Source organism: Bos grunniens, chromosome 4, assembly GCF_055505025.1.
Source record: "Bos grunniens cultivar Pamir isolate PY7600 chromosome 4, Bosgru_T2T1.0, whole genome shotgun sequence".
Classification (NCBI taxonomy): domain Eukaryota; kingdom Metazoa; phylum Chordata; class Mammalia; order Artiodactyla; family Bovidae; genus Bos; species Bos grunniens.
In genome coordinates this window covers 52,095,292-52,112,129 of record NC_141168.1, presented here as the reverse complement: position 1 = coordinate 52,112,129, position 16,838 = coordinate 52,095,292, and the positions used below count along the sequence as shown (strand labels likewise).

At 41.6% G+C, this 16,838-nt stretch overlaps 1 protein-coding gene and 1 long non-coding RNA gene across 7 annotated transcripts in view; both read left to right on the top strand.

The window, feature by feature from the left end:
- The window catches only part of JAZF1 (JAZF zinc finger 1), a 330,973-nt gene that overhangs the window by 106,520 nt on the left and 207,615 nt on the right, over positions 1 to 16,838 (top strand). The gene's annotated exons all lie outside the window — the stretch shown is intronic.
- On the top strand, positions 902 to 16,666 carry LOC147374142 (uncharacterized). 2 transcript variants are annotated; one of them, XR_015162479.1, is made up of 2 exons: positions 902 to 1,108; positions 16,113 to 16,666. It is a non-coding gene; the product is annotated as an uncharacterized LOC147374142 (long non-coding RNA). The 2 variants fall into 2 exon arrangements; XR_015162478.1 differs by lacking the exon at positions 16,113 to 16,666 and adding an exon at positions 4,398 to 4,539.

Genomic DNA, 16,838 nt, shown 5'->3' with positions numbered 1-16,838 from the left:
TCTCACTGTGTATACACACACACACACACACACACACAGACTCATATATGTATTTCTATTTTTTTAAGCCCAACAAATTTCTTTGTTTTTTGGATCTTCTTTAGCTCAGATTTCTGCTTCATATGGAGTACTCCTTTCCTGTTGGCGTGTTATGCATAATATTTAAATCCCATTTCAAGTTTCAGCTCTATTCCGTGACTCAAACTTTAGAATTATTCCTATGAAAGAAATAATTACTCAGAGACAGAAAGTAGACCGGCAGCTGCCTGGTGCTGGAGTGGGTGGAGGGAGTTATTATTTAATAACTATAGAGTTTCAGTTTACAAAATGAAAAGAGTTCTGGAGATGGTGGTGATGGTTGTACAATATTGTGAATATAATTAATACCACTGAACTGTACACTTAAAAACGGTTAAGGTAGCAAATTTTGTTATATGTGGTTTACCACATATTTAAAAATTAGAGAAAAATTTACTAAATTTAGCCACAAGTACGCCTCATTCAGTGACCTGAACGAATGTTTAATGATCCTTCTTCTGACATTATGACACTGACTTGTTAACTTATCTGGGGCAAAGCAGTGTATTTGGGCTAAATAGTTTAAATATCATCCCCTAGAAGACTGGGGGAAAAAAACAGCACTGCATGGGTGAATGTGAGGCATTTTGAAATTTAGGAGCAACTCCTGTATAATGCTGTTAGATATATCTTTATAAAGTGTAACAAAAGGATAGAATATATTAGGGAAAGCATCACTTCTGATATTTTAACTGAAGAAAACTATTCTTTTTTTCAGCGTCTACTCCAACAAATGCTGGTATTTATGTGGCTTTCGGGTTCCTTTTTTGTATACAGTTTCTTTTCAATTATGATTATTTTATTATATTTTTCTTCCTATCAGCCCATTTTGCCATGCAGTCATGAGGTTGTCTTTGAACCTGCTCTCCCTTGCCTCAAAGAAGAATTCACAAATCCAAGGCCTTCTGTGAGTGGAAGATTAGTTACTTTGAAACCAGCCACGAGATGGTGGTTATCCTTCCGGGGGTGACAGCCAGCCTCCCCCCAGGCAGGGAGCAGGATGCAGACACGAAGTCAGAGACTTAAACAGGTAGCTTCTGTGTGAAGGGGGTGAGGGTTCAGTTTTCTTCAAAAGGGAGGATACCTTGGTAGTTTTACATGTATCTGGCAGAGTTGTGGTGGTGGAGGGGAAACTGCTTTAGGTCACCATTAAGAGAACAATTGCTTTGGTTTAAAATGGAAATACAGCAAGATGCAAAAAGTCAGGTGGGGAGAATGTGGCCATGACTTAATTTGCCCACTGTGAGCGTTCCTGTGTTGGGGAGGGGGCTGTGGGCAGTCTGAAGTCGCCACCCCGAGGGACAGGTCGGAGGACAGGTCCGTGCAACCGCAGATTTGAAACAGCCCTGTGAGAGCAGCCTTGGCTGGGGTGGGTGGGAAGTCGCAGACCAGCTCTCCAGCCAGGTCTGGGCATGCGGGCTCTGCGTATGAGCTCTGTGTATGTAACTGTTCTGGGTATCGGTTGCTCATTTAAAAACTTAGCAGATTTCATAGATCTTCTCTCATTCTAATGAATGAAATCTAGAAAAGAGTAGTCTTGTATTTCACATGAGAGAAATATTACGGGTCACATTTTACTCCCCTGCTCATACCAAAAATAGTGCTGATTATCAAAGTCACATATCTCTATACTGGGACAGAGCTCAGGTTAGGAAGGAGGGGGATATAAGGTGAGAGAAGTTGTCTTTCTGCTTTTCCTAAATATATATTTTTCTGTGCTTCACACAATATAGTCTCAATTTTAGCTTTAAAAAAATATGTACCTAGAGGCAAGTCTGGAGAAGTATGTACATGCGTATAAACTAGTTTTTAAAAATTAAAATCATAATACATGCACATGATAAAAAATTTTAAATGATAAATTCATCCTCCCCTGATCCCTTAACCCCATCCCAACCTTTTGAAACAGCCCCTATTATTTATATCTTTACTTCTAAATTGTTAAACACAGGGTATTTGAGCGGTGGAGGGAGCTAAATTGTGGTTGGTTTCTATTTTCTGTTTCTTTTATTTTCCAATTTCTACAATTATTTCTAGGCTATTTTTTAAAACTTTTATACAAGACTTTGTATGTCTTGGGATATTTTCAAAGATGAAGCAATGCTAATTTACATTAAGATACAATTTGAGGAATTATTTTGTGATATTTAGGAATGGAATTGCATATAGTTATATCTGTATGTAAATATGGTAACCATTATTTTAAATGAACTTTATTCTCCAGCTTGAACAGATTAAATTCTATAGTACACTCATGCCATTTCTTTAATTGCATTAATTATTTATTACATACTACCATGCATACAGTTCTGTTGGTCTGGGAAAAGTTGATTATAGCAGTTTGTTTCAAGTCAGTTTTACACCCTGGGCTGACAACATTATCACACTTTCTCACTGAAATGAAAGAGCTGGGCTAGTGCTCCAGGGCAGTTCTCACAGATGCAGGGTTAAGGTGCAAACTGTGTTTGAAGTATATCCACCCCGTTTGTGGTGGGATCTGGTTTATACAAGAAACATGTATTTGCTTCATGCATCTTCTTGGAAGTTCTTCATTTTGGCGGATTATAGAGTGGAAGTGAAAAGTGAAATGGAAGATATGTTTAATGCAAAACCTGTCATAGATTTCAGACGGCCATGTTAAACCTGTAGGATCATTAGTTTCTTCTTTAACATTTTTCATCTTCTGATTAAAAAAAAGTAAAAATCAGCTCCTTTCCATTAGTAGTAGTTTTGTTCCGTATTTTTAAAATTAGAAAGACTACTTAGATATTAAGCATGGGTTCCCTTCGGACGCTGTGCCATGCGAGCATCTGGACTGGCCACCCTCTCTCTTTCTGAGCCCGGGCACTCAAATCGAAAGCAGCTTCCTCTGCGAATTTCTGCGTTTTCTGGTCGCAGATGTGCCCTTCCATGTTGCCCGTTTTTGTAAACCAAGCATATTTTTGTCATCGCCTCCGAGCCCTTTAATCAGCTCTAAGTGTTGTCACGGGATGAAAGGTCCATCTGTGGGTCTGTACGTGGGTGGCAAACGGTAAGTGAAAGGGTCAGCAGAAATATTGGCAGATTAGGAGCTGGGTTAAAAATACTTTTACGCAAAACAGTAACACTTGTATATTAATATATTTATTGGAAAATCAAAGCCTTTCCAAATGGTCCCATGAGAAAGAAAAGAAGTGAAAGTTTCACGGTAAACGTTTGTTTGGGAAGCGGATTAAAGACGTTTTAGAGGACAGTCGAGGCAGGATTTTTCAGAAGAATCTGAGTTTAGCAATTAAATTGTAACACCTTCTTGTTGTGATTGATGGAGGTGTCTCAGCTAAAGGTGTATTATATTTTCATGCAGGTGGATAAAAGCTGCAGAGAAACATGCTGTGATCTAAACTCTTCTCTGAACATTTTGGGGGGCTTTCCTGTACTGTATAAAACCCTGTGCACTAGCTCCGAGCTGCATCTAGCGTGGAGCCTTTTGTACCACATCACATAACCCACTAACATTTCAGATGCTTCTCTACATACGGGAGGCGGGAAAACCAACCCCATGCCCTGTAAGGCAGCCACATTCACCCTGGAGGCTTAGTCTGTTTATCTTGCTTTTACCTGGCACCCAGCTCTAGTTAAGATGCCTGCTGGTCATGGCCCTATTCCCACAAAGGTATTTGTAACTTTTAATTCCAGTTAGTCAGTTTATTGAGTGTCTGTTCTCTGTGTGCAATATGCTGAATGCTGGGCAGACAAAGATGAATAAACACACAAGTCTGTGCCCTCCAGGAGCTCACATTTTAATAGGGGATTTTAGATGATTCTCATGCTTCAGGATGTAGTAAGAAATAAGTCTTGTACTTGTGAAATTTAGGCTTTGTCAGTGAATGTTATGGAGGGAATTGGGTGCCTTCCAGCTGCCTTACACTCTGCTCCTGGCCCTCCATGCTGTTCAAATGCCAGAGACAGCTTTTAGCAGGTAGAAAAACAAATGGGGTAGGGGGGAAAAAAAGAACTTGTTCTAAAAGATCAGAGGGGCTGGATGACTTGGCCCCCTCTGCTGACCACTGACAGCCTGCCTGGGGGCTGGACATCAGGCAGGATCACACAGCACTGCAGCAACTGGATGGTGGAAAATTTTGCAAAAACATCTGTTCTATTTGGATGGTCCAAATATTTTCAAAAACATTGGCTTAGCCAAAGCTCATATTTCATAAAACCTTTGCAAATATCTACGGGTTTTCTTCTTTTCCATGTGGACATGGAAGCAAAGGAGAGAGGAAAATGTGGCCACATGTATGTTTTCAACTTCTAATTTCCAACGGCTCGGCTTTTTTCAGGCATGAAAACCAATTGAGCGACTCTGCTGAGGGTATGCGGTGCCTCTAGACTGCTCTCTCTCTTTTGGATGGATACACGAAGTCTTCAGTGATGAAAAATCCCCCTAAATGCAGTGTGGAGAAATTACAGTAATGATATCAAGCTGGAGTTTTAATTGCTTGAAAATAAATGAGGGGAAGGGTTCACAGCTGTTGGAGGGTGAGGACCAGTCAAGGAGAGAGCAGCAGAAAAGCTCCCCTTTCCCAGGACAGCTGCCAGCCCTCTGCTCTCCACCTCTTCCCCAGGCGTGCTTCCCTGTGTGCAGGGAGGGCGAGACATCTGGGGAGGGGGTGCAGGGGCACCCAAAGGTGAGGAGCCTGGGTTCTGGCTTTATTCCAGGCCTGCAGGCCTCAAGGGTAGGTGTGCGGACAGGCTCAACTGGCGGGGCTTTGGGTATGAGTTCCTTAAGACTTGGTAGGGTGTGAAGTCGGGTACAAACTCCTCCACTCTCAGAACTGGGAGTGCTGTGAGCTGAGCATCATCCCCGGACACCCCAGAGCCTCTGGGAGAAAGCTGTGCCCAAATCCAGTGCTTTGGGCCCCTGTGTCTCAGTTTACCAGCTGGGTTGAAAATAACTTGGTTCCCTCCGCCCCCACTCTGTTTGTGTAGTTATGTATCAAAGATGAAAACAATGACTGGGAAAAGACTCCAGCGATCTAAATGAGAACTTAATCGTGAGAGCATGTAGCTGTGGTTCCCCTGATGGAGTTGAGTTTAGACATGATCCAGGTGCCCTGGACTTCGTCCCCCTCCATGGTGGCAGCAGCAAAGGCTAATACTGAGTCATCTGCAAGGTGGGTGGACCCCTTCACAGTGTTCATAAGCCCCGATAGGATATATGGAGGCACAGTTTTATTTTCTCCATGGTTCCAGTTTGGGCATGAGGAGAAGCTTTGAGGATATTTTGAATATGACACAGTACCATGAAACTGGGCCTGTTGTTGGTACATCTCACTTTAGCTGCATGACTCAGGTTTACTCAGACTCCACTCACCTTGCTTTTGTGCCTGCACGCTAGTTAGCAGGCCAGAAGGAGATGCTTAGGAAGGCTGAGGCATTTTTCCCTAAGGCCATCTTCAGTGATGTGGAAAGTGTAGGATCTGCCTTTTTTCTTTCCTGTTTCTTAAAATTTTTTGTTTTGTTTGTTTATTTGGCTGTGCCGGGTCTTGGTTGTGGCACGCAGGATGCTTAGTTGCACCAGGCAAACTCTGAGTTGCGGCATGTGGAATCTAGTTTCCTGACCAGGGATCAAGCCTGGGCCCCCTGCATAGGGAGTATTCAGAGTCTCAGCCACTGAACCACCAGGGAAGTCCCTGCCATTTTTCCTGTCCATCTTAAAGCAAGGAAAAGTCCACGGGATGCAAATATTACATTTATGTCTGCTACTGAGATTTCTGGATTAAGAAGTAACAGTCACGAAGCGTGAATCTCCTTGTGTAGACAACTGGGTGGTGAGAAGATGTCAGTTTGCACTGACCCTGGGACGACTAGGCAGTGAGATAAAGAGGAAAGAGCACTGAGGTGGGAGCGCGGATACCCGGGCGCTGTTCCCAGCTCTGCCTTGACCTGTTACCCTGATTCAAACACTGGGGCTCTGCTCCCCATGTTTGTCTTGATAAATGAGGCAGGTGAATGATGTGGACGACCCCGCCCGCTCTGAGAATCTGAACCGAGGACACAGAGAGGACCTGATTTCCAGAGCCCTTGGGAACATTTTAGAAGTAGAGTGAGTCCCATGGGACTTTCCCAGTGGAGGCCTTGATCACATTTTGCAGGACATTCATTCAGTGCAGCTGCCATGATGTCAGGCCCTGTGTTGAAACCATACCCAGGGATGACTCAGTTAAGGGCCGGGGCCATCTGTCTTTGCTATCAGAGCCAGCTTTTCTGTGCTTCCAAGGGGAAATACAGGCAATTGTTAATACCCCAAAATACCTACTATAGTCTTAAACAAAGTTGTCAACAGATTGTCAGTGACTCATGTTTTCTTTTTCTTTTCTCTTCCTTTTTTTTTTTTAATGACATTTCCTTGACCTGTTATTTTCCCATTCTATGTTTATATATGGAGATGAATCTTGAAACCTGAAGCTTAACCTCTATATTTTCTGTACTTACCTGGCTCATGAGATTTTCCTGTGGCCTTGGTTAAAATTTTAATTTTTCAGTAGTCAGATCTCATTAATTAATGGCATTGCAACAGTTGGGCACAGCAGTCATTGGTAGGTCTGTAGGGAAGTTTGTCTTCCTGCAGTTTAGGAGCCATTTTATTAATTAGATGAGTAGTGTAATTAATATGACAAGGGGAATGTTCAACCTAAAGGAACCGATTCATTTTGTATACATCAGGAAATTCTAAGTGTTGACTGATCAGTTTCTTGGCAATTAGGAATCTTCTTGTATTTTAAGGGAAAAACATTTCATGTTGTTCACTTCCTAGCCCAATTTCTGATACCCTTGAATGTAACACAAATAGTTTGTTCTTAAAAAGAAAAAAACTTCAAGAGAAGCAGAGTGAGCCAGGGGAGAGACTAAGGCCAAAGTACTGACCAGCGAGTAACTGTAAGTTTTTTAGTTTTTCTGTAAAGCTTGTGACAGGGATCTAATGCCTGATGATCTGAGGTGGAGCTGATATAATAATAATAGAAAAAAGTGCATAATAATTGTAATGTGCTTGAATCATCCCAAAACCACCCCCACCACCCCCCACCACCACCCTGGTCCCTGGAAAAATTGTCTCCCATGAAACGGGTGCCCAAAAGGTTGGGGACTGCTGAGCTTGGAGAAGACTGAAGAGAGCACCTGCTGAGGGCCCCCTTCCAATCTTTTCTAACACTGAGGTTTTACTAATTCACACTGATTCCCATAACTTGGTTCCACATCAAGTCTTTCGAAGTAGCCAAAGCCCATCCTCCTTATTTTGTTTTTATTAGACTGGGCAGAAAACAAGAAAAGATTTGCCCAACCCATTCTCCATCACCTGTCCCCCACAGTGTCCCAGGGGCAATCATCAGATTACCTAACAGCGGACCTAGAAGGGGCAGCCCCTGATGAGATGCTGACCAGAGCCTCGATGTTGATGCTCCTTTAGTTGGTGGATGGTGGGGAGGCTGAAGTGGCCCCAGGGAGGGAGGGCAGAGCCGCAAAGGATTCCTTTGGGGATATGGGCACAGGGGCATTTGCCAGCTGAGAGAGCAATACTCCACTTTATTAAACGGCCAGCACCAGCAGAAATCAGCCCTGTGGGCGCCTACACACTCATTCCCTGGAAGCCTCCCCTCCTTAACACTGAAGTGGCAGGGAAACATTTTCAGTGAGTGTATGGGTCTTCCAATTCAGTTTTGTCTGTACCCAGCCCTTCCTACCTCCATCTCCTGTGGGCCTAGGAAATGACAAAACTCCACTTAGTTTGCTGAAGTGGACACAGATTCCGGCAGTGCCCTCTTTGGTTGACATCCAGGTGGTTTCATAGCTGAGGTGGATGGCAGGGAGCCTCGTGTTCAAGAGCAAGGCAGGTGCAAAGGAGTTAACTGGCTGGCGGGAGCATCCATCCCGGAATGGGTTCTGGCCCTGGGCCAAGATTCCGGAGGTACTTGCTGCTTCTCTTGGCTCTAAAGGAGTGGGGGCCATCTTTGGATGGATTTTGTAGGTTTATTTTTTGGTAAAAACCTTTCTTAAAAAGGCCATTCATCTCTAGGTCATAAAACAGAATCACACACTGGTTTTCCCAATTAGAGTCTTAAAACAACAAGAACAAAACCAGCAAGAGCACCAGCCCTCTGGGGAGTGTTGTCGTGTCGTAAAGGCTGAAGGGCACAGGTAGCTCTGTTCTACATGGAGATCGCGTGGTACTTCAGCGCAGCATCATTGCAGGGCTGATGTTTTCCATCATTCACTGTTGATGCTCTGCTCCCACCCCTGACCCAGACTGTGTCAGAGCCTTTGCAGTGTTAAGTATCCAGCAATTTTTGAAATACTTCTGGCGAAGCTCCAGAGCCTTGGAGATTTAGTTCTGTAGTTGTTTGTCTTAGAATCCAGTGCATCTAAGGTGTTAACTCTTAGGTAATGTGCAAAGCAAAAGACTGAATCTGCCTGGGGTCATTTCCTCCGCATTTCTTAGCCCTTGGTTCTTGGAATAAAAACAGAAACAGAGATAGAAGAAATAGCAAGTTCCGTGCTTATGTTAGCAGTCCTCCTGCGAACATTTAACTGTGTGTTCTTGGCAAGTCTGCAGTCCATCTGGTCCAGTATTTTTTGTCACAAGTAAAAATTTGCTTGATGGAGCTCGACTTTCCTTTTTATTTTTGTCCTTCCATCTTTTGTGTCAGATCTAAAAGGTACTGTTTGGGAAAGGAAAAGAAAGAAAAATAGCCCCAGGCTGAATAGCTAACACAAAAATAAAACATGTCAGTTTTATTTTCTCTGCTTTTTCCCATTTAAAAGGAGGACAAATATAGGACCTATATAACTTACAATTTCCTGGGAGAGGGAGAAAAAGTCATAATATGGCTTGGTGATTTTTTCCCCCCTAGCTGTCACATCTAACTGTTGTGATTTTACTAACCTAACTAACAAGATTTTAAGAATTAAAACTTTTTTGGTAATTTTTCAAAATAGTTGCAAAATTTGTAAGTCATCTTGCACTGACCTTAACACATGTTGAGATAGGATCGTGACATTTACGGTCTGCTAGTTGGCCAGGGAGGGTCTGTGAAACGGCAATAAACAAAGCGTGTTTCTTCCATTCCCTCATTTCACCTCCAGAAAGCTCTCTTGAGGCTCTTCCCCCCTTCCCTCAGCCCACTCCCCTGCCCTTTTACTTTTACAAATGTAAGCTTTTACTCTGCTTACATTTGTCAAGAACTCCAAACTCCAAGTGTCTCTGACCCAAACCTGGCTCCCTTCTGGTCCCTCCTCTTATTCAAAACTTACCTCTTCTGCGTCTTATTCCCAAAGGATTCTGTACCAGCACTTATCTGAGTCGTCTGATTCTTTGGCCATTCTCACCAGCACTACAATTAATTTGCATTATTACCATCTGCCAGGCTCTGGGGTTATACACACCCGGTTGTTCTGTAACAGATCGTAACCTACGTGTAAGTCAGATATGCACTTTGAATGAGTTCTGGGCTAGTGATGTATGAATGCCCTTCCAACTTCAGATTCTTAGATATAATGCACAGTGCAGTAGAATAAGTCTAATGACATGATTCAGGATAGCCTTTAGCTGCCCAAGAAATTGCACCCTATTTGTCCTACCTGTTCATAGGACCCGCCAGCTTTTAAAGAAAAGAAACTTCTCTGGTCTTCGATTTTGTAATCTGTTAGAGGAGCCTGAGTTAGGTGATAAGATCTCTTCCTGTGTTTCCCCACATTCACGATATTTTGTTTGGCAAACAGAATATGGGGAGCTCTGCTGAATGACTTGTACCGGTGACAGTTTGTTTTCTCAACTGTCATTGGGTTAGTTTGAAACTTTACAGAATTTCTTTTGCAACCACTTTTGAAATACCTTGCTTTAGTTTTTTAATTTTCAAAACTAGTTCTTTGCTGAGTGGTGATGAGCAGGCGGTCTCTTTTCATTCTTTTCTAGTTAATAATCCATTTCCAGAAATGTTGTTTCCTGCTCATGTGGTGAGCAGGAAAAGCATTTGCTTAATATAATATTTTCACATAGTTTCTTTCTTTTTAAATTTTATGTAGGTTTCCTGCTGGCTGGTTAAAGTAGAAAATGCTGAGGGTTGAAATATATTCTTGTGGGAAATTAACTTACTTAAAATTAAAAATGGAAATAAGTGAACGTATGGCTAGATTTTTCTGGTCATTGAGGGGATATTAGAAAATTCTCTTTTTTTTGATCTTGATGCATATAAATTTTGCCTGTCTCAGTCATTTCTATTTTTAAAAAATTATAATTTATAAGTTGCCTAAGTTTTTAAAAAAATTCTTGGCAGTTTCCTATCAGTATTAGACTGGTGTGACCTTTTAGAATTATTTGGGGGGAGAAAGAATAGAACATTTCTTGCAGTCTTGTTGAAGCTCTCTACGCAGACATGAGATGCAGCTCGTTATATTTGAAATTCCATTGTGATAACTTTCAGATGGTGACATTTCTTGAGGCCTCCCTCACATGTCAGAGAGACGCGTATAGATTGGAAACTATTTACTCAGGAAATCTCAAATGTTACTGAAAATACAGTTGTAAAATGTCAAGTTATTTGCATTTTGGTGAGTTGGATGTCTAAAAAATTTTGTAATCCCAGATATTTGCTTGTTTCCATTACCAAGGAATAGCAGGAAATATTGCAAATGAAGCATACCTTATATTCTCACCTCCAACTCTTTTTGTATAGAAAGTGCTGCTATGATGTAGGTAGTTTTATTTTTAAATTTAACTCAGTTTCTTCATTTAAGAACTCAAGTCCAAATGGATGTGGTATGAAATGTTTACATTTTTATTCTTGAAGATATTTGATTCTTTTTTCCACTGGATATACGGATGTTTAGTAATACTTCAGAGGTATTTAATAATGTTTATTACTGATTCCAAGGGTAGTTTTGGGACTGGGGAGTTTCTCTCTTTGGCTACTAAGTGTCCCTTCTTTTTCCTTTTTTCACCTGCTTCTGGTCCTAACCCAGTGAAGAGAAGGGAGGATGCTTCATTTATCTTTTTATGCCATAGCAGCTATCTACGAGGATCATAGCCACTAGCTAGGATTGGTCTAGTACTGGGTTCTCAAAGAAGGTTAAATAAGTGAACAAACAATCTATATTTTCAAATGCACTTTGAGTATCTTAGATGCAAGTTGTTACCCTGGAAGTAATTAGAATCTTCAAATTCCTGGGCTTCCCAGGTGGCTCAGTGGAAAAGAATCTGCCTGCCAATGCAGGAGACACAGGAAACGTGGGTTTGATCCCTGGGTTAGGAAGATCCCCTGGAGGAGGAAATGGCAACCCACTTCAGTATTCTTGCCTGGAACATTCCACGGACAGAAGAGCCTGGCAGGCTGCAGTCAGTCCAGAAGGTCACAAAGAGTTGGACACAACTTGCCAACTGAGCACACACAGAATAAGGCATAAGGAAATCTTCTATTCATTATTTTGATATTATGAACAAAAGACTGTCTCCTCGTCATGAAAGAAAGAAAAAGCAAGGTGTGAAAAGAGGATGAAATAATTCATTTGACTTGAAATCCTTGTGGAGGTGTGGTGCTGAGCTTAGAATTCTTTTATATGATACAAGAAAATAATAAACTTGGAAGATATTCCCTGGCATCTTACAAGGATTTTCAAAACATGTGAGAAGCATGGTTGACCAGCATTTCAGTGGCGATGTACATTATTAAAAGAGCATTTTTTTTAACCACTAGGGTGAGGGGTCTGTGATTCGGAAAGAGTACCTGCATGGCTATGTGAATTCAGAAATGCAGAGTCAACCACTATATCAGTCTGGGTCAAACCAGGTGATGGTAAACCACAGTCATTCAAATAGGGGAAGTTTAAAATAAAGAATGATTAAACTAAGATAGGAAAGTGACCATAAGGATATAAAGAAAACTCTAATGGTCCTCTGGAGCCGAAGAAGAGTACCCACAGAAGGACAGACTTGAAAGGGGCCCCTGCACCAGGCTGAGGTTCCTATCTCCTTAGACAGAGGGATGCAGCGCCCTGTGATGCAGGAAGTTTGCCAGGTTGTCTGGGCTACCACTGGCCCAGAGGTCCACAGTTGCTGGACTAGCAGTAAACCGGCTCTCGGCACAGGCAAGCTGGTGCTGCTGGGTGTAAGAACTGCAGCACACAGGGTCTGTTCAGTGGGGCTTTGTTAGGTGGTTAGTAGGCCCAGGACACTGCTCTGTGGTCCCTGAAGGATTGTGTGCTCTGTTCTCCTGGCTGGAGCAGAGAGCACAGCAGATGTTCTGGTATGTTTGCAACACTGAGACCAAAATGATGCAAAAACGGTGTGCTGGAACCACTGCAGTGTCCCTGCAGCGCCCTCTACTGACAAAGCTCAACATTGTACTCACTGTAAGGAGTGCTTAGAGTCAAGTTCATTATCATGTAGAGGCTGTTAAAGAGTGAATTGGGAGTTGAGCCACAAGAAACTGTTATCTATCATAGTCCCAAATTCCAGTTGAGCTAAAGGTGTTCTGTTTTGTTGTTGTTAAGAAAAGTGATAAACAAATCAAAGGAGTGATTTCGCTTTGAAGCCTCACTTTCTACTTTGAAACATCCATCAGTGCTGACAGTGTAAAAATAGAGTTCAGGGTAGACTCATTTTGACGCTTTAGTTTTAAAAGGGGCACATCAAGAAATCAAGAAATGCTTCTTTTACTAAAACTCACGTCTCTGATTATTAAAAGATTAAGACATGCATAGGATAAGCCTTTTTACATTACTTGTAATATATTGGCTTTTTGTCTTTCTAAACATGTCTACACTGGGCCTGAAAACTCTTATGCTTCTTATTTGTGGATCTGTATCTCATAAAACTTAGTAAGAGCAAGGGATAACATACTTAACAAACTCCAGCCCAGTCTCCCGTGACCATCCTATGTGATTGCTCACCTTTACATTTATGGTAATAGCTGGCTCCCTCCATTCGACATCATCAAAATTACTCTTGGGTCTTTTTAAAATTTATGTCTTCTAATTTAATTGTGTTCTTCTTTGGTCCTAAATGGCAGAAGTGGGTAAGTTGGAGTGTTCCGCGAAGTGTTTCTACCAGTCACTGTTACACATGTATTTATGTGTACTGTGTACTTTCTTAAATAGAATCTTCCTAAAAACACATGGGCAGAAATGTTAACTGGTAGAGTTTGATTTACACAATGGTAATACAAAAGACCAATATTATGGAACAGAAAGTCATTGTAAGATCTCATTGTGGCACCACCATTTAAGAATAATAATGAAAACATTTATTTTTTGGAGTGCTGGCTATAGCCAGGCATGTTCTCAGTGATTCACATGTATCAGTTCACATTTAATTCTCATGAAAACCCAGATATTGTTGTTCAGTCCCTAAGTCATGTCCAATTTTTGCCACCTCATAGACAGTAGCACGCCAGGCTCCCCTGACTCTCACTATCTCCCGGAGTTTGCTCAAATTCATGTCTGTTGAGTCAGTGATGCTATCTAACCATCCGATCCTCTGCTGCCCTCTTCTCCTTTTGCCTTCAATCTTTCCCAGCATCAGGGTCTTTTCCAGTGAGTCAGATCGTCACATTAGATGGCCAAAGTATTGAATCTTAAGCATCAGTCCTTCCGGTGAATATTTAGGGTTGATTTCCATTAGGATTGACTGGTTTGATCTCCTTGCTCTCCAAGGGACTCTCAAGAGTCTTCTCTGGCATCAGAATTTGGAAGCATCAATTCTTCAGCGCTCAGCCTTCTTTATGGTCCAACTCTCACATCCATACATGACTACTGAATAAACCATAGCTTTGACTATATGGACCTTTGTCAGTAAAATGATGTCTCTGCTTTCTAATATGCTGTCTAGGTTTGTCATAGCTTCTCTTCCAAGGAGCAAGTGTCTTTTGATTTTGTGGCTACAGTCACCGTCCACAGTGATTTTGGAGCCCAGGAAAATAAAATCTGTCAATAGCTTCTACCTTTCCCCCTTCTATTTGCCACGAACTGTTGGGACCAGATGTCATGATCTTAGTTCTTTGAATGTTGAATTTTAAGCCAGCCTTTTCACTCTGCTCTTTCACTCTCATCAAGAAGCTCTTTAGTTCCTCTTCACTTTCTGCAATTAGAGTGGGATCAGCTGCATACCTGAGGTTATTGACATTTCTCCCCGCAATCGTGATTCCAGTTTGCGATTCATCCAGCCCAGCATTTCCCATGGTGTACTCTGCATAGAAGTTAAATAGGCAGGGTGACAGTGTACAGCCTTGGCGTCCTCCTTTCCCAATTTGGAACCAGTCTGTTGTTCCATGTAAGGCAACCAGTCTGTTGCCTCTTGACCCACATACAGATTTCTCAGGAGGCAGGTAAGCTGGTCTGTTATTCCCATCTCTAAGAATTTTCAACAGTTTGTTGTTGTCCACACAGTGAAAGGCTTTAGCGTAGTCAGTGAAACAGAGGTAGATGTTTTGCTGGGATTCCCCTGCTTTTTCTGTGATCTTCTAATGTTGACAATTTGATCTCTGGTGCCTCTGCCTTTTCTAAACCCAGCTTGTACATCCATAAGTTCTCAGTTCATATACTGCTGAAGAATCTTGAACATAATCTTTACTAAGCATGTGAAATGAGTACAATTGTGTGATAGTTTGAACATTCTTTAGCATTGCCCTTCTTTGGGATTGTAATGAAAACTGACTACTTCCAGCCCTGTGGCCATTGCTGAGTTTCCCAAATTTGCTGATATATTGAGTGCAGCACTTTAACAACATCGTCTTTTAGGATTTTAAATAGTTTAGCTGGAATTCCGTTACCTTCAATAGCTTTGTTGGTGGTAATGGAGTCAGACACATAGGTTAGATCATGAAGACATTTTTTTCTATGTATTTTTATAATAATGAGGATGAAATCTCCCTTATATTATTACCATTCATTTACTTAGCTTTTTTTTTTTTTAACTTAAGACATGGGTCACCAGTAAAATTCAATCTATTCCAATCTTCAGTGTGTACAGTAACCACTAGACTTTGCGTGGGTCAGTGATGAGGGTCACAGCATGATGATTCACTAGAAACTAACTTTAATCTTACTTTATATTTTTGAGAAATTGAGAAAAATAGCCAAATTAGTGTGTTGTTTTTTTTTTTCACGTGTTGAAGAACAAATTTAGTGACTTAACATTTTAACCTATTCTAGAATAACAGCTCAAACTCCTATCCCTTCAAGGCCCAAAAATTGTTATAGGCATTTATTAATAAAGGATGGCATAGGTAGTCTCCAAATTAGAGATGCATGTGTTCTGATTTGTCATCATAAGTTATTTACGGAGACACAGAGATAAGGGACTACAGACTTGGGGAAGGATTTTAGGAGTAGGGGGATAAGAAAGTGTACTGGGAATTATCAGAATAAGAAAGACAAAGAGAAAAGAGTAATGCTCAGTCACTCTGGTTATCAGTGCCATATAGTATTCTGAGCCTCCTCTGAGGATAAAGCTGGAGAAATCTCTCTGATTTCATAAGCTGTGCTTGCTTTTAGTTTAAGCCACTGGTTTAGCGCTTGTGATATGGTGGATGTGATTCTTACGGAGTAAAATGCTTGGAATGATTTCTTCTTCTGTGAAACTTCATGCTCACATTCACATTATACATTCAGTCCAGCCTAAAAAGATCCTTTTTATTTTTTTCCAAAATAGTACAAGAAATGAAGCTGCCTTCAACATATTGTTGCCCTTTGAGCCCTGTAGTTAATTTTTGTGTGTTACAGACTTGCGCTCCCAGGAGCCCCATCTAACACGGAGCTGTTCTCTACTGTCGTGGGTGCGTGGTGTGAGCTCCCTCTATTCCTCCTCAGTGCTCACTTAGGTGTTATGGCACACTTCAGGTCTGTTTGTTTTTAGAGAGACTCTGAATCATACTCCCTCTACCTCTGTATCATCTACCCTTCAGTATCTCACTGGATATTCACGGAGTCCCTACTTTGTGAAGTTCTAAGCTGGGTGTTTGAGAAGATGGAATAACTCTCTCTCTCTCTCTCTCTCTGCTCATCAGGAATGTGAACAAGAGGGAGTTTGGGGAGAGAATGGATACATGTGTATGTATATGAGTGAATCCCTTCGCTATTCATCTGAAACGATCACAACATTGATAATCGGCTGTACCCCAATACAAAATAAAAAGTTAAAAGAGAAACCATTCCCTGTCCCTGTACTAAGAAAAAAAGAATGGAGACCAGAAAGAGAGGACAGTGCATTCCGTAACCGCGGTGTCTGAAGATCAGTCACGGTGATGCGGCAGTGTTTTCTGACAGTTCAGAAGCAGAGGACGCTGAGTCTGACTCCTGAGCTGGAGGCCTTGGACAAGTTAATGACACCTCTGAGCTTTAATTTCCTCATCTAGACTGTGGGGCTTGTGTTAGACATACTGCGAGGATATTTTGAGGAATATGATATGTGTGAAGCACAGTGTGTGGGAAACAGGCTCTCATTCATGAAAGTTATTATCAAATGAGCAAATAATTGTGCACCTACAGTGGGCCAGGCACTATTTTAACCCCATGGGTACATCAGTGAATAAAATAAGGAGCCCTGCCTTTGTGGAGCTTATATTTTATGTGAACAATTGTATTAGAACATTATTAGCAAACTCATCGTGGACAAGTGTTTGCTGCTGTTACCATTGCATTATCCATCTAGAAGAATGTGAAAAGAGATGGGTAGGGTTTTGACAGTCTGAGAAGGAAATGTGGAGGGGGAGGAGGTCGGGGAGAAGGAATAA